This window comes from Leuciscus leuciscus, assembly GCF_965113295.1.
Source record: "Leuciscus leuciscus genome assembly, chromosome: 8".
Lineage (NCBI taxonomy): Eukaryota > Metazoa > Chordata > Actinopteri > Cypriniformes > Leuciscidae > Leuciscus > Leuciscus leuciscus.
Genome location: NC_138732.1, coordinates 19861105 through 19888252, shown reverse-complemented (window position 1 = coordinate 19888252; position 27148 = coordinate 19861105). Strand labels below are relative to the sequence as shown.

The 27148-nt window shown below is 37.8% G+C and overlaps 1 protein-coding gene across 5 annotated transcripts in view; it reads right to left on the bottom strand.

The window, feature by feature from the left end:
• Positions 1–27148, bottom strand: part of fgf13a (fibroblast growth factor 13a) — a 143026-nt gene that overhangs the window by 105677 nt on the left and 10201 nt on the right. The gene's annotated exons all lie outside the window — the stretch shown is intronic.

Below are 27148 nucleotides of genomic sequence, written 5' to 3'. Positions count from 1 at the left end.
TTAAATAGCGACACGTGATTATCTTTACAGAAAACACCATAAAAGTAATGAATACATAAGTATTATATGGAAATAACTTAAAAAATGTTCTGCAGTGGATGTCTACTTTAAATGGTATTCAAGTGTTATTTTAGTATTATTTAATACTATTATATAATACTATTCTAGGATTTCAAATTATCAGTTTTAATTTTAGTTGAAGTTTTAGTCATTTTGATGTGTGATTGTAATTTTTATTAATTTATAAATCTGTTTGGCAACTGTATGAACCCCAGGGCCTTGATTTTGTTTTTGCACCGAAAAAACACACATCTATGTGCTCTATAAATTGCATAAAGCCAGCCAACCAGAATGAAACTGTTCATACTGCTCATAAAAATGGCTGAAATAGCCAGTCAATAAAGTGCGGGCAGCCCACAGGTGTATCATCTGATCCCAATTAACACTTACTCATCAGATAAATCTGAACAAAGAATTAGTTACTCAGTATGTTTAAATAATTTATTTGATACCAAAACCAATGTGTATGTGAGTGCTTTAGGTTCAAATTTTAGCATTCACAGGACAGAGTTTTTGTCACTTTCTCTCTTTTTTCGATCACCTTGTGAAGGTGACGAGAGCAGATGTTAGCAACGCAATATGCAAATCAGCAATCCTATCATACTCCATTCCTCCTCCTTCAGCATGCCATCATGGTTCTCTCTCGTTCTCTGTCTGTTTCTGTGAGTAGGTGTGAAGTCTGCCACCTCGAGGTTCAGGCCTGCCGCTGTAAATCGGCCCATCAACCGTTTGCTGCCTCATAAACTGACATGACTCTTTAATGGTGACCTTAATGTTACCTCACATCTTCTGCTCAGAAGTCACTGCACCTGACGTACTTTACACTAATATCTGTCCTGACTGGTCTATCATAAAATCCGGTCATTGAGAGAAATCAAATATTCCAACACCATTTATCCAACACATTAAATGGTACAAATGTGGCCAGCAACCGAGTTCATGTGTGATATCATCAGAAATAGGCCTACATGTTTTTATGTTATTGCTTTTTTTACTTTTGAATTACAGATGTATAGTACAGTATGGTGCTGTAATTTTTACCTTTTGCAGTTTTTTATGCCCCCTATACACTATTTACTTTATTAATGCACATTTATGGTCTTATGAAAAATTCATCAGTTTGTTTATTCAAATACAAAAAAAAGTAGCCTTTAATCAATATTGTTGCTTTTCCACAAATCAATAAATTCCAGTCTTTCCCTACTTTTTTTATTGCTGAATATCTTTACTCTGAAAAACGTCACAATACGGAATTAAAATGGGTTGTGATTGTGAACGCCATTTTCCACAGACTTGAATGGCATACAGAATAATTAGTGCTTTAGTTTTTATTGGGGCATTTTAAAGATTTAGTTAATGGTTTTAAAGTGTGCATGTGTCCCTGGCAGCTGGGTATAATGGGTTATCTGAAAAGACACTCGTCAGGACAGGGCTGGGAGCTGAACCACTCTTTTTACAAAACACTAACAGCCAGGGCTGCCAACTCTCACGCATTCAGCGTGGGACTCACGCAATTTACACTTTTGACACGCACTCACACCGCACATCCATTTTTTCACACAGAGAAAAATCGCGAAGCAAAGACACTGATGACACCGACAGACAAGAGAGAGCGGGTTACTTTTGATATGAAACAAATTCTCAGCACTCAGATTGTCAATTTTATCACGAAATTCAACAATAAATACCATTTTGGCGCTTGTAAATGTGACGTGACAGATCGCTGTTAGCGCCTCAGCTCAAGCGGCATGTGTAACAAACATACTCTTTACTACTAGACTAGTTAATAGTAAATGAACACTAATTAACAATAGATATGTTGAAAGATACAGTACAACTTGACGAAATGTATATGCCTCATACATAATTTCTATCAATCAGTGTTTTCCAACAGTGAAAAGAGGTCAATAAAACAGCTGAGAACAATGTCACATAACGTTACATTTACCTCAGGAAAGCCATTTAATGACCATAGCACGTTAGTTGGCTAGAAAGATTTGCTATAGAGAGGAGTATTTACCTAAAAATGGTGGCTTACTTCCTGCTCAGCTACTGTTCGGACGCTCTTGCTTACTGCTCCGCGTTTTGCTCTATCGCTTTTACATTTTATCTCCTATTTTTTCTATATTTTATTTCCTTTATTTTATTTCCTTTTATCACCTAATTTTAACTTCAGCAAATCAGCACAGTGCTCATACGACAAAGTTTGGATTACTACAAAAACTGAGAATTCTTTTACCCGACCAGCTTACATACCGGGAAAGGAAAACACAACTGCCTACAAGGATAAGAGAGAAAATGCCTCTTCTGGAATCTACTTGCTGCACCAACTGCCACAGACTTTTACAAAGGATTGCAGTTCTAGAAACAAAGTTACTTACGGGACCACCAAACCAGACGGAGCACACAACAGAGCTTCGTCATGGACACCCTCAGCATACCGGTGAGTCCCATGAAACTAGTACTCCTCGACAGGTAGAGAAACAAGCCGATCGACTTACTAATCGATGGCACAAACAGGGAGCTAAACCCAAAGGCACTCGAGACATCAGATTGTCACGAGCATCACATATTACCGCAGTAGCATCCTCTACCCCAGATACAGCTCTGACTAGGATTGCAAACACTGGTCTGCTACCACTGCCTATACATCTTGAGAACAGATTTGAAGTACTAATGAATGTAAATGAGGAATCCACAAATGTGATGAATGTGATCGAACACAGACTGAATAGGCCAGTAGCTAACACTGATGCTAACTGGCGCTCAAGGTCGAGCAGACAGCGGCACTCAGCTCAGAGCACAGCCGAGCCCAGGACTCTGATAGTGGGGGACTCCATAATCAGAAACATTAGCAGCAGGGATACAACTACATGCTGCCTTCCACAAGCAACAACTTCTGATATAAACAGGGAACTTCAGAACATTCTGATGAAACATAAGACTGCTAATCGACTCATCATACATGTGGGGAAGAATGATATTCATAAAGAGCAGTCAGAACTCCTTAAGAAGGATTTCAATAAACTTTTTGAAACACTTAAAAGACTGAAAGTTCAAACATTCATCAGTGGACCACTACCAGCAAGAGGAACAAACAGGTTTTCACGGTTGCTTGGGCTAAATACATGGCTGCAAAAAACCTGCAATATAAAAGCAGTGAACTTCATTGACAATTTCAATCTTTTCTGGAGTCAACGACAACTGTTTCATCGGGATGGCCATCACCCAAACAAACTTGGTTCAAGAGTGTTAAAGGACAATATCTACTTCTCCCTAAATCATCCTTCTGCGGTTTGTGCCAATCCACTCAATCTGAACGGCACACACACACCTGGACACAGTATGAATGACCACGGGACTTCACTTCAGCAGCAAAATGGACATGATAACACCACTCCGCCACAACAACCTCTGCTCACGGACACAATCTCAGCTGAGCCCTGCACACAGAGCTCACCACAGATAGCCATATCAGAACTGCTTGAAGATTCAGCACCCAAGGACGACTTCCTGGAAAACAGCCAGGGAAGCCAGGACAGCATATTACAGCCTCCTATAACACCAGAGCAACAGCCCCTTTCACCAGACACTCTCTCCCTCTCCCCTGCAACGCCACTACTGTGCTTCTCACAGAGAATGGAAGAACTGGTGCATGCTGGAACCAGACTATCCCACTCTTTTGCTGCAAGCCCCCAGATACCAACTAAAAAAAGACAGGCACCACTACCACCAAAGCCTGCGGGCCCAGCTCGCCCTCCCCCTCCTCCTGTGAGAGCTCTTCGGCCTCTGCCACAACGCCAGGGCCCACACCCTCCTCCTTCTGCTCGAGGTGAACCAAAAACAACTGCTCAAAGCTCTCAGTGATATGTGTCGGGTCCCCGTTTTGATAACAGTAACTTTCTCAAATGTTTACAAAACAAGCGGGAACCCAGTGTGCCTGTATCTTTCTCTATTGCTGTTCTATTACATGATAGAAAGTCTAAGGCCTTCAATAGCCGTACAGCAAACCCAACTAATCTGGTGCCTATTACACGTCAAACTAATATTGCTGTGGGGAAAAGTAAGTCTGTTAAGTTAGCTCTTTTAAACATTCGCTCACTTAAAAATAAATCACTTCTAGTCAACGACTTAATAACCACAAACAACCTGGATTTTATGCTTCTAAATGAAACCTGGCTAGAAGCCAGCTGCAGTGCAACAATCCTCAATGAAACAGCCCCTCCTAACTTTACTTTTATGAGTGTCTGCAGAGCTGTTAAGAGAGGTGGGGGTCTAGCTGCTCTTTTTAAAGATATCTATCAATGTAAGCAAATATCATTTGGGAATTACTTGTCTTTCGAATATCTGGGTATTGTGTTAAAAGGTGCTCCACGCATTTTACTTTTCATAATTTACAGGCCTCCAAAATACTCTCCAGCCTTTGCTGAGGACTTTACAGAACTGTTATCAACAATTACCTCAGAGTTTGACTGTTTTGCCATTGCTGGAGATTTTAACATCCATATAGATAATGCAGAAAATAATATGGCAAAAGAAATCAAAACTGTTTTAAAAACTTTTGATCTGACTCAGCATGTACATGGACCCACACACAATCGTGGACACACTTTAGATTTACTTATCAGTAAGGGTCTAAACATTTCATCGATTGTTATTAAGGATGTAGCACTGTCTGATCATTTCTGTATTTTCTTTGATATATTGATCTCTCCTGCCACTGAAGCCAGATCTGTGTCTGTCAAGAAGAGATGCTTAAATGAGAACACTAGTGTACTATTTATGAAGGCTATATCTTTAACACCAAGCATATCTGCTGACTCTGTTGATTTTCTCCTTGATTCTTTTAACTCAAAAGTTAAAGGTGTAATTGATGATATTGCTCCTGTGAAAGTCAGGAAGAAGAGTGGCAGACAAAAGGCACCTTGGAGAAACTCAACAGCAGTGCAAAATATGAAAAGACAATGCAGAAAAGCAGAGCGCATGTGGCGGAAGACAAAACTTGTAGTCCATTATAACATCTACAAAGACAGCCTTCATGCTTTCAATATGGAACTAGGCAAAGCTAGACAGACTTTCTTCTCAAATATTATAAACAGTAATTTAAACAACACACGCACTCTTTTTGCTACTGTAGAGAGACTGACAAACCCCCCAAGCCAGATTCCCAGTGAAATGCTCTCAGACAGCAAGTGCAGTGAGTTTGCTTCCTTCTTCTCTGACAAAATCAATAATATCAGAAAGGTGATCAGCACATCCTTTAATTGCGCTGGGGTCAGACAGATCAAACCACCTGAGAAAGTAGTTACTATGTCTGATTTCAAAGAAATTGATGGCAAAATTTTGGAAGAAACCGTACAGCACCTTAAAACATCAACCTGCGCTCTTGACACACTTCCCACATCTTTTTTCAAAAGTGTGTTAAACAGTTTAGAAGCAGATCTTCTAGAAGTGGTAAATGCTTCACTTCTCTCTGGGAGTTTTCCAAACTCCCTAAAAACTGCAGTTGTCAAGCCCCTCCTGAAAAAGAGCAATCTGGATAAGACCATATTAAGCAACTATAGACCAATCTCAAATCTTCCTTTCATAGGTAAGATCATTGAAAAAGTTGTCTTCAATCAGCTGAACAAATTCTTATGCTCGAATGGATACTTTGACAATTTTCAATCTGGTTTCCGACCGCACCACAGCACAGAGACAGCGCTCATAAAGATAATAAACGATATTCGCTTAAATACTGACTCAGGCAAATTATCAGTGCTGGTACTACTCGACCTCAGTGCTGCATTTGACACTGTCGATCACAACATACTTCTGGACAGGCTGGAAAACTGGGTGGGGCTTTCTGGGATAGTCCTAAATTGGTTCAGGTCATACTTAGATGGGAGAGGTTATTATGTGAGTATAGGAGACCATAAGTCTGAGTGGACATCCATGACATGCGGAGTCCCTCAAGGCTCAATTCTTGCGCCACTCCTGTTCAACCTGTATATGCTCCCAATGAGCCAAATAATGAGAAATAACCAAATCTCTTACCACAGCTATGCAGACGACACACAGCTCTACTTAGCCCTATCGCCCAACGATTATAGCCCCATTGACTCCCTGTGCCAATGCATTGATGAAGTCAACAGTTGGATGTGTCAAAACTTTCTTCAGTTAAACAAAGACAAAACTGAAGTCATTGCGTTTGGAAACAAAGATGAAGTTCTCAAGGTGAACGCATACCTTCACTCTAGGGGTCAAACAACCAAAAATCAAGTCAGGAATCTTGGAGTGACACTAGAGTCAGAGCTTAGTTTCAGTAGTCATGTCAAAGCAATAACTAAATCAGCATACTATCATCTGAAAAATATTGCAAGAATTAGATGCTTTGTTTCCAGACAAGACTTAGAGAAACTTGTGCATGCTTTCATCACCAGCAGGGTGGATTATTGTAATGGACTCCTCACTGGCCTTCCCAAAAAGACCATCAGACAGTTGCAGCTCATACAGAACGCTGCCGCCAGGATTCTGAGCAGAACCAGAAAATATGAACATATCACACCAGTCCTCAGGTCTTTACACTGGCTCCCAGTTAAACTTAGGATTGATTTTAAAGTATTATTACTGGTATATAAATCATTCAATGGCCTAGGACCTCAATACATTGCAGATATGCTCACTGAATATAAACCCAACAGATCACTCAGATCATTAGGATCATATCAGCTTGAAATACCAAGGGTTCACTCTAAGCATGGCGAGTCTGCTTTTAGCTATTATGCCAGCCACAGCTGGAACCAGCTTCCAGAAGAGATCAGATGTGCTCCTACAGTAGTCACATTCAAATCCAGACTCAAAACACTTCTGTTTAGCTATGCATTTACTGAATGAGCACTGTGCCAATGTTCGTCCGACTGTTTGTACTGTATTTTATTTTTTATTTTTCTAAACTGTTTTAATTATTCTTATTTCTTTTTATTATTTTAATTTCTTCTATGTAAAGCACTTTGAATTGCCATTGTGTATGAAATGTGCTATATAAATAAACTTGCCTTGCCTTGCCTTGCCTAAAAATGTGCACAATATTACATGTTTATTATATTTTTACTTATATCATTGAAATATTATAATGTTGTTATTATTAAAAAATGCATTATATTAATATTTGAGTTGTTATTTTTAACCTTTAATAATAATAGGCTACCAGCTGACAGGGCTCTCTGTATGTTCACAGCATTAGGTGAGTTGTTTTTTTCTTGAGAAAAATTAAAATGTATCTTCTGAACTTAATAGAATCAAGATCAGAATCAAATCCCACGAACTGAATTAAAATCGTGACATTTGTGACCATGTAAACATTGTTGTCACTAAACTTATTCAAATTCTGTTTAGTTACCAAATGTTTTGACAACCACAATACACTTATTGTGATGCAATTTTTTTTTTTTTACATCAACCCAACCCCCCAATATTTCTCACTCCAAGCTAAACTCAAAAGTTGGAAGCCCTGCTAACAGCAGATGCAAGGACTGCAGCTTGCGCTCATATCTCTCTCTCCTTCTGTCTTTCGCACACACGTGCACAGCAATGATTAAGAGTCCACAAATCACAATGAGAACAGCTCCCACATATGTTCAGCCACATTCACACAGGCAATTATACTGGTGCTGAACACTGGCCTTTAAGAGGCCATTCACACAGAATGAGTTACTTCCACTGTGCTACTTTTGCATTGTTTTTAATGTAAACAGGTGCTAGATGGACATATTTAACATTTGGGGGGGTTCATTCAACTGACCTGTGTCTCACGTTTCGTGTGAACCGGCACTAACACTACATCCACCAAACCAGCTTTTTTCATTAGAAGACCAGATTGACACTGACATCAAAGTAAAGAGAAACAGAAATTGTAGAGAAAAGAATGAGAGATTTGTGGATAGACTTTCAGTATTTGTTGGTGAAGTTTCAGAGGCAGCAATAGAACTAGAAAAAATCGAAGTCAGCTGAATGCAGATGTCTTGAGAAATGCTGAGGAGGAGTAGCAGGAGAGGCTTAAGGTCAACTCTTGAGGATATGTCTTCACTAAGCTCTCCCAGTTTTGACACGACCCTCCATATAATCCATCAGAAGCATCCTCATAAAAGCCTCCATTACAGTCACAAGACAGCTCTGTTCATTTATAAAAATTACACTGCCATGAAATGTAAGCTTTAAAACGAATATCCAGAAATGTACTACTCATTTAAAGGGATAGTTCGCCCATTTTAATTCAAAATTAAAATGCTGTCATCATTTAAAAGGTGCCTACCTCAATTACAAGACTTCTGTCATTTCAAAAGATGTGCTAGTCGTGCTTTTCCATGCAGTTACAATGAATAGAGTCTGAAGCTTTCAACTCAAGCTTCAAAAAAGCCACAAAAACACCATAAATGTATCATAGCAAATACAACTCATGCGACAGACTGAAATTTAAGTCCATATATCTTAAAACCCTTTCAAAATCTTGACATCTGCTCATGAAAAATGTCTAATTTGTGAACAAATGGACCTCTTTTACAGTGTTTTGCATCATTTATGAAGATTGAAAGCTTCACAGCGGACGCTACCGTTGTCGTGTAACGTCGCAATGTCTTGAGGCTGTCTATCGCTGGGCATGACAAAGTGACCATTGAAAAGTTATTTGTCTATGTCAGAGGCACAAATACTTGGAGTATGTCAGAAATAGAACGGACATCAGTTTGTTTGATTTTTCGAGTCGCCACATCCAATGTAGACACCATCACTGATTATAATGGGTTCTATTGTCTTTTGTCACGTTGCAGTAGCAACTGGAGTAGCAAAAAAGCACAGGTACGTCCTTCAGAATTTCTCCTTTTGAAGAATGAATCTCACTGAAGAATGAAAGCCATACAGGTTTGTAACAACATAAAGGTGAGGACGACTTGCCTATTTAATGCTAGATGGACACTGGACATGATGTTCAAATTTTCAGACTGTCCTCATATGAGGCAGCGATGTGCTTGGTGCTACTCTGCTCAGACACCCATGCACTGTGAATCGTAAAGTCATATACACATTCATACAAACATTTCTCTCCCACAACGCTTTAACCCTGCTGCTAGTGCTAAGCCTCCTTCACAAAGAGATCAAAGATCCACCGTACACAAGGTAAACTCAGCCGGACCGCTTGTGTTAAAGTCACATCTCTAATGATCTTCCAGTGCAGCAGTGTGAAGGCGCAACAGGTCATTAACATGTGGAAGTGGGTGGAGATAATGCGTTGCAAAAGACAAACAACTTACTTAGCTTTAGCAGCCTTTAACGCCATCTCTGAATAGTGCAGAAATGCTTCTTAATATATAATAACAGTAAACCTGTAATCAAATTTCAGCACTGCTCAAATTTCAGCACTCACTTATTCTTTAGGAACAAATAATTAAACTCTACAAATAGTTAAAAGACTTGTGGTCACTACTGTTAAGCCATCGTGAGATTTAAACAGTGTGTGCAAATTACTAGATGGATAAATGGAAGGAGATCTAAAACAGTTTATGGTAACAAGCATTTCATGCATTATACTGTAGTAAACAAAGTGTTAAAAGATTAAACCTATTCAAGGAAATGCCAAAGAAAGTCACTACACCAAAGAGGTTTCTCTTTCATGTTTCCCAGTTTATTTAGTTAAATTGTCATTTGAGCATCAACTTTGTCTCAGATGTCCCTCCAAAAATTCATTGAGAAACAAATTAGACAAATCAAATGTTGTTGTTGTTGACATACAGTAAGCGAAAAATTTTAAGAACACACAAACACTGGAGATGATGTGGAAATACACAAAAGATGATTTATTTTTAAAATAAATTAATAATTTTATTCTGAAAGGATGCAGTAAATTAATCAAAAGTGATAGTAAAGATGTGTAGTATAATGTTACAAAAAATATCACATAAATTCTGTTGTTTTTTAACTAATCAAAGGAACCCACAAAAATATTAAGCAGCACAACTGTTGTCAACACTGATTAGAAATGTTTCTTGAGCTGCAAACCAACATATTAGAATGATTTCAGAAGGATCATGTGACACTTACATTTTTAATTGTAATAATATTTCACAATATTACTGTTTTTACTCTATTGTCATCAAATATATGCAGCCATGCAAGAGTTTGAGGTTTATAAATATAATGTGCTATGACATACACAGACAAAAACAAGCTTAGATCGGATGCTGTTGCTGTGAAGGAAGTTGAGAGAGAAGCAACGAGAGACACATCCATGCCACATGCAGTCTGAACTGCTGTCACGTCCTCTGTTTACAGGAGGAGCAAGATGTTGTGAAACAGAAACATGAAGATGTGAGCTGCATGACTATCACTCGTTTCGCCCTCTCTCACTCTCACACGTGGCGCGCTGCGGTGCGGAGCTCTCAGAGCCTGAGGTTTCATTGACTGCAGTGAGCAGCCAGCGTGTGGAAAGTCATCAGTTTCTCCATAGGCTGGAAAAATAACCTTTCCTGTACATTCGTGTACCCCACCTCAGCCTCTGAATAAATCATAAGTCCCTTGTCTCAGCATAAGTGATCCTGTATTGCTTCACTACATCTACATGTCAAACGTTGACGTTCAAGAGAAGCTTAGGTCCTGTTCTGAAGCTCAGCAGAAAGCTCAACATAATTATGTGGAGAACGTGCTAGAATAGCATCGTGTCAGGGCGATTAGTGTAGCGTCCGGTGTGCTGATATAGGTCAGGTCACCTGGCGCCGGTGTGTAGGCAGCGTAGTAAGCCAGAGGCTAAAGAAGAGCTTGAAACTGTAATAAATATAGGAGAGGGCTGTCGGGGGCCAAAGAGTGTTACTCTTTCTGTGTGCCAGGACAGGATGAGAACATAGAGAGCAGCAGGACAGGATGGCAGAAGGGCCATCTGTCTCTTGAGCAAAGCAAACACCGCTCTGAACTACATGCGCCATCAGACTCTAAAACTAGATTTAGAGCTCTTCTGTTACGACACAGCAGAATGGTGCAATATAGCAATGCCATTATTTCTGCAATCACAGATGCTGTTTTCAGCATTCTTAAATTAAGCAATATTTATTGATGGTCAATTTCTATATAATTGCCTATCCCTTTCTGTGCAAATCTGTGGAATACATTAAAACAAAATAAAAGGAGTTAAATGCAGCTCAGAAGTACTGCTGTCTTACTTGTAGCTAAAAGCATAATCAAATTAGCTGAAATGTTTAATAAACACACAAGGATCACCCTTTTGTCAAATTAAGCACATGCACATGATTCATTATTTTTTATTTCAAGTATTATTCAAGTATTTAAACCAGTGGATCTTAACCAGGGGACTGGGATTCAATAGGTCATGCAAATTAATAAAATTTTTCAACTCCATGGCCATTCTTACAAATAATACATTTTATTGTGAAAAAAAACAAAACAAATCTAGCTCAAGTTCAAGTCGGTAAACATATTTTACAAATATTCTTTAAACATTTTTGACATTATTCTTTATCCATTTATTCACAATCAGCTTGAAAATCATGGAGCCTTTGAATATTGTTGTGGACAATGGGGGTCCTTGGTTGAGAACCACTTGTTTGAAACGAGTGATGCGCGGTGACAAAACTACATTGCTTAGATAGGATACAGGCTCCCATTATAATCAATGAAACCGTATACAATCCATGAATGTAAACTTATGAACATAACTGTGATGTTTTAAATGCATTATATCAATGCCCTGAATAAGGAATCAGTACATTTTATTGGAGCATGTTATGGGCCCCATGAGGAAAACATGCATTTTTCTGTAAAGGGTTAGGGGATTGAATATACAGTTTGTAGAGTAGAAAAATCATTATGTCTATGGAAAGTCCCCATAAAAAATGAAAACGCAATGTGTGTGTGTGTGTGTGTCTGTGGTGTGGCCCCTCACATAAGCTGTCTTTTCTCTGAAGGGAGTCTCCAATCATTAAACTCCAAAAAGAGATCCACCAACACCGTCCTTCTAAATACAGAGCACTGGCATAAACAACACGTTTTACAGCATTCAGTGCCAAATTATTGTCTTTATATAGCATGTGCTGGATCTTTTAACAAGAACACAACATGGCAGACAAGAGGAAAAAAGTGCAAGACTGCATTATTGCTAAAAGAGGTGCTAATGGAGATAAAACAAGGAGGCATGAAAGGGAATTGGACATTCTGGTTTTGGATTAAAGCTGCACTGTTTTATTGCATATCACATTATGTACAAATTTGCATCAATGCCTCAACCTTGACAACATGTAAGCATCTGTGGTAGACCGATCTAAAGCAGAGATGTGCAAAGCAGGTATCTTGCCTGTGGATTCATCAGGAATCATCCCACACCCTCTAGGACGAGGAGACAGGAATGAGAATAGAGAGGGACAGAGATACTGAACATAGCAAAGGCTCAATTATGTGGATGCCTGGAAGGTTAACACATTTCTATGTGAAGCTTCATTGCTTTTGTGACCTCAGCTGTCTAAATCTCTTGTACTCAGTGTATACACATAAGTGAACCCAATGATGTTTTCACAAAACATCTTTACACACTCTCCTAACTAAAGACTTGTTCACTGCCTCATTGAACACCAACAAATTTCACTGGCTGTTGTGTTTTGTTGGATCAGTGTGTTAACACTGTTTTGAGCCAGTCACTTGAGCCATGAATGCCATGTGACTAATCATTTTGGAGCTGCAAGAAAATGGTCATGGTTGGCTACTTAACCGATAAAAGCACAAGAACATGTATAGTCCCAAACCTTTCACTATAGCGACTATCCTGAGCTGTGACGGCAAAGGCACAGGGAAAAATAAAAATCCATTTCATACTTCTAAGAGCCTCTGAAAAAGATGTAAAATATCTACTGTGAATTGCAAATATTTAATCATGTTAACAAAATGTAATCTGATACAGATACTTTTGCTTGCCATCATCAAAAAATACTATATAAACTGCCATAGTTTGTATCGACCTGGCACCAAACCATGATCCCTTGGTTGGGACCGTGAACCAGCCTTAAAGGTCTAACAGTCAACCTAAAAATGTAAGTTCTGTCATTATTTAATCAGCCTCATGTCATTCCGAACCCGCACTTTCTCCTGTGGAACACAAAAGAGGATATTTTGGAAAATGTAATATAGTGAAAGTCAGAGGAGTCCGATGTAGTTTTGGAACCCACTGACTTTCATTGTATTTACAAAAAAAGTTTAAACGTTATGAGGTTGAGTAAATGATGACAGAATTTTTTTTTTTGATTGAACTATCCCTTTAATAGAGAAGGACAGACAAGGCACACTGCTAGAATGCTGCCAGACACTGCTTTTAGACATCTGCGACATTCAGCTGATAGTCCAGAAGGATGGAGGTAATGAATTATATGAAATACATAAACAAAGACATGCTCAGTTTGCTGAAGGAAATGCAGTTTTGTTTGCTGACAAAACTGCAGACACATCCTCTCACTCTATAGGGCAGTCAGCGACATGCTAATGCACTCAATTGCTTTCATTTTGTCAGGAACATCTGAACTAGACTTTCTGACTCTCAGTGGTATCTGTCCATCCAATTTCCTCATACATTCAGTAATGCCAAGTGCACAGTGACATTACAAGACTAAAGCTCACCAGCCTGTGCATATTTAAAGACAGTTTCATGTTTTGTCATGTCTGGGTGCACAACTAACTGCAAAACATACTGTATGCATCAATTACATGACAAGATCATCAAAAAACAAGACAACACATTTACTTAAAGAGCAAAATAAATTAAGTTTTTGGAAGTAAAAACTATGAATTGACAATTTAAGGTGAGGGCCCTGCATGAACTTTTTATTTTTGACATGATTTTCTTTTTAAACATTCTTTTCTCATTTTTGTCATCAGTAATGTAAATAAGTGTTTTGTTACATTTTCTGTTATTTAGTGAAATTTTTGTGTCGTGATGATGAAGTGACAAAACAATGGCGAAGAATTTGGTGTCAAAGGGAAAAGTAAAAGTAGGTCCAACAGATTCTGAGCGTCATTGACAAATATCTCAAATATAAAAAGTGCGGTCAGTAGCACATGCTCCCTCTACACAGACAGAGTATGTGTAATCTCGTGTGTAAAGTATGTGTAATGTGTAAAAGTCGAAAGTGAAAGCGAAAAGCAAGCACGCATTCAAAAGTGATTTCAACACCTTGCATATTGATAAAGGCACCTGGTGTGAAATTTATTATCCGGTGGGGTGGGAAAATTTCCTCACTGTGACATCCCTAGTGGTTATCAGTACATTTTAAAGGTGAAAAGCAGATTTTGGTAGGTCAAGTAGATTTGTATATTTACATGATATCACTTGATGAAATAATAAGTTATAAGTTGTAAAATATAGAGGCAACAATACGCCACTCCGTAATACCGAAACATTGACAATATAATTTTTTTCTGTGAATTTCTGCCAACCCCAGCTGCCTTTTTTAACCATAAATTTAACTGTATTTTTAACAGTGTAGAAGAGCTGTGACGGTCAGTAAATACCCAGTGACAGAGACTGAAGCAACTGATTTCATTAAGTCCATTTGCTTGTAATGAAGTGCAGCATTTGAAAGGCTGACAGGCTTGTGCTATAAGCCAAGCACACAGTACAAGACTGACGCTTGTTGCCCTTTGATGTTTTGAGTCTGCGAAGAAGTCTGTGACAAGAAGACCCAGAATGTTGCCAACTTGCAGCCATTGCAGATGCTCTTCTAATGTGCACACTTGTCAAACACACTGAGGCTAGTTGCAGGCTCTATGGACATTTTCACTCAGGTTTACTATGACTGGATTCCTTTTCTCGTTTCAAGCATAAAATGTATTAAATTAGATTTATGCTTAAAATAATACTTACAATATCCATACATTTTACATTGGTACAGTAAAATTACATAGGTTGCATCTGAAAACTTAGGCAGTGGACTTGTTGCATCCATGCCTTATCAGGCAGTGACTTTGTAGTGTTCGCCTTTGAAGGCACCTCCCAAAACCGATTTCGGATAAACTTCTGAGGGAGCATAAATGTTTAATGATCTACAACAATATAGAGAGATCTTTGGTGATAACCAAGCAATATTTAATTACTACAATACTAATTTAACTATAAATTAAATCAAAAAGAAGGGGAAAAAAGTTACATTTATACACAAACTGAACACCAAACACAACTTTCAGGCGACATTTTTATTTTTAGCTCAATGTCAAGGAATTGAGCGCACAGGATTGTGGGATATCACAGGCAGCGAAGGATACATCTATGCTGCCTTCAAAAATCAATCGTGATGTGACCCGATCATTGGATTCGGACGTGCCTAGTTGCCTTCCTACCTCACTATGCTGTCTGTTTCTGTTCAATTTATAGTGATTCATTCACAATCTACATGCACACTACTGATTATTTGCTTGTGCAGTTGAGGTGTAGTAATAAGACTGTTAAAGCTGACAGACATTCAGCACTGCTCAGTGCAGTGAACTACATCATCCAATGAAGCTGTGATCCATAAAAACATCTCTATTGCTAAAACTGATGCCTGACTTAGAAGCAAATGGTATAAAAAGTCACTAATATAGGATACTTTTTTCAAGCTTCTTTAAAAATCATGGCCAAAATGAGGTATGCAAATATATTCTTTGAGAAACCAAAAGATTAGAAGCAATATTTGATGCTGGGCTGACAAAAGAAATAACCAACAATGGTAGGTAAACTTCACACAAAGCTAATGTACATCAGATGACTTGGAATGTAGTGTCAATATGGACAGATCCCAATTCCATTCACTTTTTCATTGTTTGGAAAATAGCATCCACATTCTTCAAAACATACAGGGGTGAATACATTTTAAAATATTTTTCTCTTTTGTGTGAACTACTGCTTTAGACACCTATCCTTTTCTCTCCTCATGTTGCAGTGCAAGACAGTTGAGAGAGTATGTGACTGTTTGCTCGCCACTTATTTCTGATTTGTTGTCTTGGCTGTCTTCTAATGTAAATTATTCCTTCCCGTGTGTGTATGCTCCTCCTAACGTTGAAGCGCATACACACACACACACCTCATAATCGTCACTCCAGAGTGTGTGAAATTGTGTGCTTCAGAGAACAAGAGCGAAGCTATTTTTAGCAGCTGTCATCCTCACAATGTTTTATTTCCATTCTTCTTCATAAGTCTATCATAGATAAGACTGAGCTTGGAGACACAGAAGTGGATGTCAGTGTACACAAAACACTTTTGGTATATGTTTATCCAAAAACCTTAGTATCTACGACATTTTTCAGACATTTGAGAAACGATGTAAACAGCAACCCCCGAGCACTTGAGAGCTCATCACTCATCTAAATGTCATTACAGCACAATAACAAGGTAGATGGAGATTCATTGCATTCTCTTCAAATCTGGTGGACTCTAAATCACTCTGAGAGGAACTGAAATTAACTGAATGCACTTGGGTGAAATTCCCTAGTTTAACCTGAAATAAACTGCTGGAAAGAATTGCTATGAGTCCAATGACAAGTAAAAAAAAAAAAAAGTGCTGACACGGCAATCAACCTAAAGAAGGATCCCTGGAATTAAATAATATTCGTCTGATTTCAAGCCATGTGCCTGCTGAGGAATCCACCACTCTACAGGGAGAACTCTGTGTTTCAGCATCTGAATGCAACAACTATGTTGACCACGTGACCCCAGAGATCAATGTGGTCAATAGTGTTAAAATTAGAGATGCAAAGAGCACAGTACATGCATTAATCCTGTGACACACGACCAGCGAATCTCAACCTTAGACGGCAAAACCCTCAGACCACTCAGTCGTTTACAGACCATCTGCTGCATATTGCAAACAAAAAAGGCGAAAACTGGATGAAATTGCCAGTTCCAATTTAAATGCTAGGATTACATGCAACTTCTAAAGTTTTTAGCAGATTTTTGCAAATTGCATCACACTTCATACCGATATTTATAACTCAGCAGCCAGGTGACCAACTACTTGAAGCTACTGCTTTAAGACTTCAAGTTAGAAATTCAGCCAGGAAGTGCCAAGCATTTACCTCCACAGAAGTGCTTGGTTATGCTTGTCTTGAAGAGTTGCTGGAATTGGTGCCAGACACTAACAGTGCAAATATAGGTAATATTTGCTCTGGCCAGAATGGTGTCAAACTGTGGACAAATGGGTCTTTATGAAGGCACTCAGGCTTCTCTAATCCAGAGGTGGCGTTTCACAAAAACCTAAGTTAGGCATGATTCCTTCTGATCATTTAACAATGACATTCCCAAGTAATCATATTATATTTAAACAAAATGTGGACAAAAATCCACCATACTTAAATAATGGACAGAGACCACAGACATGCACAGACTTAACAACAGTATGCATTTTTAATCATGTTAAAATGGTGTAAGATTTAGGAATTTTATAAAGTTCGTATTCATTTTGCTTGCAGAGAGAGCCCGCCCACATGCTCTTCTGATTGGCTGTGATTTTTTGATTGATTTTGTTGCGTCTCGGGTTGGAGACTGGTTTATACAGATAAATTGCTTGCCGTTGGCAATCTCATCGCATCGTGTCTGGTTAGGACAAAGTGTTATGCTGTTTAAATGAGCTTTTCAAAGCTGCAATTTCTGCCAAAGGCCAACTCAAGCAACAGAACTAATGAGCACCATCATGAGCTGTCATTTACCCTGTTTTGAATGCCAGGGTATGGCAACTGCCATACGCATACGCTGCCCCTCCTCTAATACTAAACAATTTGTAAAAGGTGGCACTGGGAGATTCAAAAAGCTCTTGTAATGAAAAGATAGCTTGATGTCAATCAAATCCTCATCTATATATCAGAAACCATCCACATACTGCATTTATAAACCGTGCCTTATTTTGTGCCTGAGAGGCTGTCAATGCCCTAACCCAAGCCATTTTCAGGCTCAAAGAGATACACCCTGCATATATCACAGATAACCTCCAGCTATTATTCTCCCTCCACTGACCCATAATGCACTTTTCAAGGGGCAGTCTGTATCGTCTCAAGCCTTGTTAGGCTTATTACCTCCCTGTTGTAATTTGGCCAGCTTTAATTTGATCATGATCAGACCAATGACTAATCCTCATCATAGTAAGAGCTACCAGTTAACATGTGACACATATGCACACACACACAATCATAATCACAGCTATTTGCTTTAACAACCATCTTACTAAACTACTTAAATAGCAGAACTACTTTACACAGACTGGATGGGTGGCATTTTCTTCTCAGTCTTCATCTCTCACACTGTAACGAAAGGACAATTGTGATGTCAAAGGTGCGGGACCCCAGGTCACCTAATTAGTAGATGTGTGACCGCGGTTTGCTCTTCAGCCTTACATTGTCAACAATCGAGAAGTGGGAAAAAAAGCAGCTGGACCCCAATGGCCAATGGAATTACCAAAAGCACAGAGTTATTATTAAGGACCTCTTTATTGAACTATAGAGCATCACAGTCCCGCCCACAGCCGGTGCCGGAAGTAAAAATTCAATACAATTTCTCCATTGACAGTTGGGGTATAAGCCATAAAAACGTAACCATACATGGTAGACTTAAAACCAGCTACGGCTGTACTAAGCGATTGTATATGCTCATATAACCGCCAAAAGTTCATGGGGCACTAACCTTGTTTTGAGATAAATGCCTTTTATTCGCGATGTCTTGGAGAAGTACTTCATTACCCACAATCCTAAACAATCCCACAATCCCACAGTGATGCATCTGATTGTGGAGCTCGTGTAAACCCCGCGAAAGTTCGTGAAGACTCAAGATAAATAGAAAAAAAAAAAAAAAAAACTGTTGCGTTTTTTTGCACTGTATCACTGATGTGACATTTGAACCGAGGAGTCTTCATATATGGTATGAGTCATATCAAGCATTTTATGATGCCACTGTCAAAACAATATTTAGCTTAGGCATACCCAGAGCCATAGAGAGCTCTTCATGCATTTACTGAACATTTGTGTAATAATTTATGGCAAGTTAATAAACTGAATATGATGCACTTTCTGGTTTGCTGACCTTCACTTTTTAATTTTCACTTGTTGTTATTAAGAAAATACATTAAATGTTATTAAAATTAAGGATGAACTATAACTTCATGAATAAAATGAGCATGGATCACAAGTGGGAAATTGTTGAGGCATTTGTCAGCAACCTGCCCGTGGGCCGCTGAAACTGATGAGCAGAACGCCGCGCGGACTGCCAGATCTGCACCCGTGAGCCGCGGACCACCAGCCATGCTTTCCAGTCTATTTACACAATTACTACTGAAAGAACTGCTATAAACGGCACAAGAAAAAGTTCGCGTGGCTGTCGTCAGATTTTAAAGTCGCTCTAAAGGCTCTTTCGCGGTTGTGGCTTCAGTCGACTTCAGTGAGGCGCGGTGGTTTATGGGATGAGTAGTTCCTTCGCTCGGAAATGAAAATATGTACACAGTCTTGTACCTTTGACTTTTTTTGGATTTTCTCGCCGTTTTTTCACTCGAAATGATATGTTGTATGCCTATGAGTTCAGCCGTAGCTGGTTATCCTCAGACATGCTCTAAAACTCTTTAGATACGGATTTTCGAAAACGTCAATGGGAGAAATGAATGGGAAATTTACTTCCGGCACCGAAGCGCTCTCGGGCTGTGGGCGGGACTGTGATGCTCTATTGCAGAGCAGACAGTTGTTGATTCGGAATCAACATGCACCAATGCTATATTTTCTAAATGTCATAATCATTTGTTAACAAACATGTATTCATTACTTCAATGAGCTCATTGTTTCTGCATTAAATTATTACATTGTTTAAATTAATAAATTTTTAGCTAACTGTAACTTTGTATATGTACATTTCTGAAATACTTAACTTAGACAGTTACCCCTGATAACAGAACACTCTAAATTGTAATATGGACTCAAACACTTTCTGTAAAGCTGCTTTGAAATGATGTGTATTTTGGAAAACGTTTTACAAATAAACGTGAATTGAATTGAACAGTAAAATGACCATGGCAACTGACAGCAGGGACAGAAGTGGAGGACTGTGTTGGTAGTTCCAACCACCTGAGTCAAGAACTTAAAATTACCTTCTGTCTTACCAGAGAGAACCAAAACAAGGCATCTTGAACCTCTACGTACTTGTTGCTTATGAAATGCAAAGACAGAGAGTAATTCCCTTAATTTGATAACACTGATATACTTGTCAATCACTGAGTGAGAAACTTGACCGCTAATTCACAAACAAGTTGTCTTCTGTAGGCTTTGCAGCAGAAAATTAAATCCCATTAAGCAGCCCGGGGGAAGTGTAATTAAACAAAACACAATATCCACAGCAGGCTCTGAGACAGAGCAGCCAGCTCAGGGCGTCATTGACACAGGTACATAAATCAACAAGCAGTGACGGATTTAGGACTGAACCACTGCCGCTATACTTGAAATGTCATGCTTGACTGAGGTAAAATATAAGTCAGTGCAGGTAACACGAATCACTGGAAATCAAGTAGCAAACAGCGTCACAGTAATTTGGCATTTGGTAGTGTTTCTGTAGCTGCAAGGTTTATCCTTGCTCTGGAGAGCAAAAATAAAACTAAACTGCAGGAGTCTGATGAAAGTTTCACTCCCTTACATATACCATGTCTAAGATGTATTATGAATGTACTGCATGACCTTCTCAGAAGCAGCTGAAGGCAGTCTGATGTCTAAGAACTCAAATATGTTTTCAACTAACAGCAATTACCACATTCTCCATTTCAGCCACAAGGTTTTGACTTGCTGAAAGAAACAGCTGAGATTCATGACAAGGCAATTAAGTACAACCTGACACATGAACTCTTTGTGTGTCTACTCTACTGTACATAGTTTGTCTCAGACATGTTCACACCGAGTCTGAGCCTTTTGAAATGAGCCCAAATCAACTTTTGAAATCTCTTTTGTTTTCTATGTTACAGGTTAGATATTAAAAAAAAACTTTTGCAAAACAAATCATTTTAAATATTTTTTACAAATGTATTTTAAGAGATTTCCTTTATCATGATTATGCAAAATGCACTTTACATTGTGTTTGAACATATGTCAAGGTGTGTAAACAACAGCCCTATTATGGTAAAAATCCACCCACTCCTTTTTTTATAATCCCCATAAATCAGAAACAGTGTTTTAATATGAGTTGTTCCAGTTTTCTCCAAGCCATGACTGGTGATGATCTCTGCCCTATTAGCATAGATCCTGAGTGAGCCACACACAGTCCACCATGTAATCATTACAATTGTTCTGTTTTTGGATGTAGTAATGAACATAAAAGTCTCCATAAACTCCAGGGCCCGTATTCATAAAGATTCTAAGAATCCTCTAAGAAAACTCTTAATTTAGCTTAAAAACTTTTACGTAGGAGTCTTAGCTTAAAAGCGATTCGGGACCGATCTGAGAGCAACTCTGAGTAAGGAAAAGCCAAAAACTTTCATCTTAGTAAGGAGGCTTGATGCCTCAAGGTTGCTATGTACACTGTTAGACTTTGCCGTAATTTTACAGTTACTTACCGCAAAAAAGCCCAGTAAAATACCACTTATATTATTTACGGTAAACTACTGTAATATGCACTGCATTATGGGTATTTTGTATGAAATTTACAGTAACTTACTGTATATGGAATTTACAGTACTTTACTGTTTACGCAAAAGCAGTAGTGCTACTGTAAATGAAGAAGACAGATTTTTTCAAGTTTGTATATATGCATATTGTATTAATGTTTTAGGCATATTAAAATATCATATGATAATGTTTTATATTATATGATAATTTTTCCCCCATCTTGTTCTGCAGATGAAAATCATGAATCTGCATTCTTATTTTTAAGCTATGCAAACACTGGATGTTTAAAAGTTAAATAATAAATAAATAAAAATAAAAAACACGTTGATGGAAGGATTAAAATGAGTTCTTAGTGAGAGACCAGAGTAATTTTTTATATGAGCATTTTGTCCAATAACAAAAAAAAATATATATATATATATATATATATATACAAAAATTCACAACTGGTTCCCATACAGGCAATATAAATTATATAAATGTATTTTTATTTTATTTTAAATTAACATATATATATATATATATATATATATATATATATATATATATATATATATATATATATATATATAAACTTTGCTTACACCTCACAAAATTTTAATTGTTGCAAAGCCCGCGCAACAACCTGGCAGAATGTAAACTGAGGTTTGTGTGACGTCACGTGTCGAGTGCGCGCTCATAACGGACGTCCCTGCTGAGAGTGGATCGCTATCGCTAGATGCCAGCTGGGTTTTTTTCTGAGGTAAGTACTTTTTACTGAACACATTTATTTTATAAGTTACTTTTATAAAGTAAACCATTACCAATATCAATTAAATATAGCTAAATTTATGAAGAAAGTAAATAATAAAATCGAATAGGCTTTTAATAACAGCTCACAGGACAGTCAAATTTTCCTCGAAACTGCCGCTTTAATATCCCATTAAATGCCATAGAATTGACTGACTGCCTTTTCCAGTAGATGGACCCAATCTAATATTTACACAAACAAAGGTTTTCTGTCCTTTTTACGACCAGTTATGGCATATTTTCCTCTTCAGTTAAATGTGTGGCGTTTTGAGGTAAGTTTGGCCTAGCGCGTTTTCTCAAAGGCACTCTCTCGCGCTCTCTCTGCCCCAGGCCCGGTTCTATGCGAGTTCTCAAACGCAAGAAAGAGCAGCCTCGATTGATACTGTTATAATATATTGGCGAAACAGATTTGCCAAACGCTCCAGTGCATATTTGCTTATTTGTTTTCGCGCTCTGGAGAACGCAGGAGTTTTTATTCAGTGCCGAATTATGCAGGCTCGCGAAAACTCTCATTAACAAAATGTAGACACGATGTAAGAGATGTGACAGCTACGTATAAATGCTGGATTCACTTTGCACAGGATCGAAATATGACATGTTAAAATAGTAAGGCATTTAAAGCAATGTAAAAGCCGACTAATTAAAAAATATTCATTGCAAAATATATTTTTTTTTAAATTCTATGACAATTGTTGGTAAAACTGTCATCTGATTGTGAAATTGATCAATCTAGCATTCATCCTAGATCTGTCATTTATCATGTTCTTAACATATAGTCATTTGCCAATAATCATTGCTGAAAAATAATGTTTCTTGCTTCTATTTCTCTCTTTTCCCTGTCAACAGGAGCTAACAGCCCAAAGGCTCTTTTAAGAGCCTCAGCACTGAGCATCTTTGACTTTGTAAGTATGTTTTGACTAACTATCAGATGCATTATGTGATTAACATATTGTAATGCAGAACTTGCAGCATAACTTTTTTAGGGGCACTTGTGTGAATCAAGAAACATTTCTGATTATTTTCAGTTGTACACTTTTTTTCCAGAATTCTTTGAATAGAAAGTTCAAAACAACAGCATTTATCTGAAATAGAAAGCACTACTGTTCAGTCAGTATTTTATTTTTATTTATTATTTTTTTTGGTTGTTGAATGAAATGAATAAGGATGCAAGGCAAGGATGCATTAAATTGAGCTAAAAGTGACAGTAAAAACATTTGTAATGTTACAAAAGCTTTCTATTTCAGATTTAAGTTTGAAGGGCCATAAAGTTACTCAGTGTACCTTTAACGTAATTGTACATTCAGGCAATTAATAGAGTTCCCTAACAAGGGATGTGCAATAAAGCTATACTATTTAAACTAACTCGACTGGTAATAACTTCTGTTGCACAAGTTGATTCCTCGTCTGTCCATGAACAAATTTAGATTAAATAAACTCATGACCATTTCTCACACATTTTCTCTGTTTTTTTTGTTGTTGTTGTTGTTTTTTCAGATCAGCCATCAGTGGTTTACCGGTATGGAGGCCAGTCAAGACCAGCTGGGATGCTTTTTTTGCGTATTGTCATGATCCCTGCTTTGATTTGTTATGAATTCAGTTCTCTTTTTGCATCCTCCTTTTGATTCTAAACTGAACTCAAATGCAATTGGGTAAGAGACAAACATAAATTACTAAATTGGGGAAATTGAGAGATGAAACCATGCTGACGACCTCTGTCTGTGGTGAAGTAGTGAGTTTGACGTGTAATTAAACTCGAGGTTCTGTGGGGTGCGGACTGGATCGATTCCATTCCTAGAGCTTCTGGACAAATCTTTGGGGTGCGGACTGATGGGGCAGTGAACCCGAGGTTACCCCGTGAGTCAGTCCTAGAGCTTCTCATGTACGACTTTAGGGAAAAATCAGTTTTTTTGGATAAGTTGATTTCTTAGGCGTGCCGCAAGAACACCACAGACACAGTGTAATCACCATGGGAAAATCTCAGCGTAAAACTGGGAGTTGAGAAAAATATGATACACCGGTGTATTGCCAGATGAGAAATGTATCTATATATTATCTTTTTATTCTTTACATTTATTTTATAACTGTACTGTAATTTTTTTTATTGTTTTTATAACTGTTTTAAAGTGCCCCTATTATGCTATTTACTACAACACTTACCTACAACAGGTTTACATGCATCAAAGGTAAAAAAAACGGTTTATTTTTCTCATAATATACATTTGCACATCACCACATTTTTTCAAAGATTCTTAAACGGCTCGTCAGATGAATCAATCTCTCTAAATCCCTCCTTTCCACATGCTACTGGCCAGACAGCTCAGTCTGTTGTGATTGGTTTACTGCATACAGCGCGCGTCTTAAACAAAAACACCCATTGCCATAACAACATCAGCTGTCCTGAGGCTTCCTACACTGTAAACTAAACACAGTAACAAACAATGACGTCGATTTTACCAAATCAATCCGAACGCAAGTACAATAATGAAACACTGGAAGAACTAGTTATTCAACCCGAACCTCCATCACAAGGACGACTCAAGCAGGACGTTTCTCAGTGATACACTGCATTAATAGACACAGTTATAGATAATCCTGGCCCATAAACTGATTAGCATAGGTATTTAAAGGGTTAGTTCACCCAAAAATGAAAATTCTGTCAGTAATTACTCACCCTCATGTTGTTCCAACCCCGTAAGACCTTCGTTCATCTTCGGAACACAAATTAAGATATTTTTTGATTAAATCTGAGAGCTAGATCACTCCTCCATAGGCTTCTAAGACATTATAACTTGCTGGCCCAGAAAATGTATTAAAGAGATCGTTAATATAGTCCAAGTGACTACAGTGGCTCAATCTTAAGTCTATAAAGCGACGAGAATACTTTTTGTGCGCAAAAACCCCACAAAAATAACGACTTTATTCCACTATTCATTTAGTTTTCTCTGGGCCTCGAGTTTTTTTCACGTAGTATAACTGCGCAGCGCTTCTGTGTTGTACGCGAATAGTGGAATAAAGTCGTTATTTTTGTGTGTTTTTTGCGCACAAAAAGTATTCTCGTCGCACACACACACACATATGTGTATATAAATCCTTTTTATTTTATTTACCATGCTGTTAATTTCCTAAAAGGTATTTGATTGGCTTAGAATGATAAAATTTTTTCCACTCTTTCCAATTACACTGATTGCTGGCATGTCTATTTAAGTGGTGGTTTGAATGTTGGTTTTAATGTATCAAACATGGAATTTTCCCAGTTGCCAAATATCGTAATGTAGTGATTACTTTCATTTCTGGCGCTATGGCATTTCTGTGCTGTGTTGGAGATGTTAGCGCGTCTCTCATAAGATCTGTCACAAACATGATCCCTGCACGATCTAATCTATAGCGTCTTATTAACTCACTGTTATACATTGTCTGCAACACATTTCTTCTCCCTCTTCGTCTTTCTGCCATTTTTCTCCTCTGCTAAAGAAACTCTTAAGCCTCTTAAAAGTCCTCGTCCGTGCTCCTAACAATTTTGACCTTAAGACCTCTTTTAAGGGTTAAGATGCTTTCTGAATTACTTTTTTCTTTACTAGGATTTTTTCTTTAATTTTAAGAGTAAACGCCCACATTTCTAAGAATTTTCTTAGAATTTTGTCACTAGGAGCTCCTCTTTGCATTAAGATTCTTTATGAATACGGGCCCAGGTATCTAAGCCATTGATGACGCAGTGGATGAATTTCATTTATGAATTTGTGAATTTATGAAATTCCGACTCCGGTTCGAACATATAAAGCTGAACTAGGAGTGAGCGATATACTGGTAGACACGATTAACCAGGAGAAATTTGTCAACCATTTTGCACTCTTTTGCACATCGTCTCTATCGCAGTTAAGCACGCTCACATTGTTGTGCAATGCAGTCACGAAAGCATTTCCATGCGTTTTTAGTATTAACAGTTTAAAAACAAGTGATTTCAAACTGTTGAATCACAGTAAGCAGCAAAAGACAACTCATTTTGCTATACACACTTACTGTCAGAGAGACAGTTTCTGAGCGTTGTCTGAGAGATGCGCGCACTTGAAGCCGCTGCTAATAAAGCGACTAATTGGGCTTGAACGGTTAAATACACATACTTATGCATCAAAGTGACTACGTCTTTGCAAGTAAACACAGACATTTATCTCTTAAATCATCAAACAGTTGAGAAAGAAAACACACAAGTATATTGGATCCGTGCAATTGGTCTTTAAGTGACAGCATCCAAATTTACCTGCTGCAATTATTAATCAAACAAAAAAAAGAAAATCTCTTACTGCTCTTCACTGAATCACTTAACTTTAATAAGAATAAATGTATATTTAATTTACACAGTGAAGACTATGTAATGTTTTTTAAACATTTGATTACTTTATACAGTGTGTGTAGAACTTATTATTTCTAGTGCTTAAAGTTTTTAGGTCTATTTCATTTGTGTCTTTATTCCATTGTAGTTTTGTTCTCCTATATGCTTGTAATTAGTTTCTTTGTTCTTTCTTCATCAGTTTACTTGTCTTCAGTAAGCTTAAGAGTTTTTTTTTTTATTCGTTTTTTTTTACTTGGCTTGTATTAGTTTTCTTTTGATATTGAACATGGTGACAAGAATTATGAAATTTCAATGGTCTCAAAAAAATTGGTATCATAAAAAACGAATATAAAG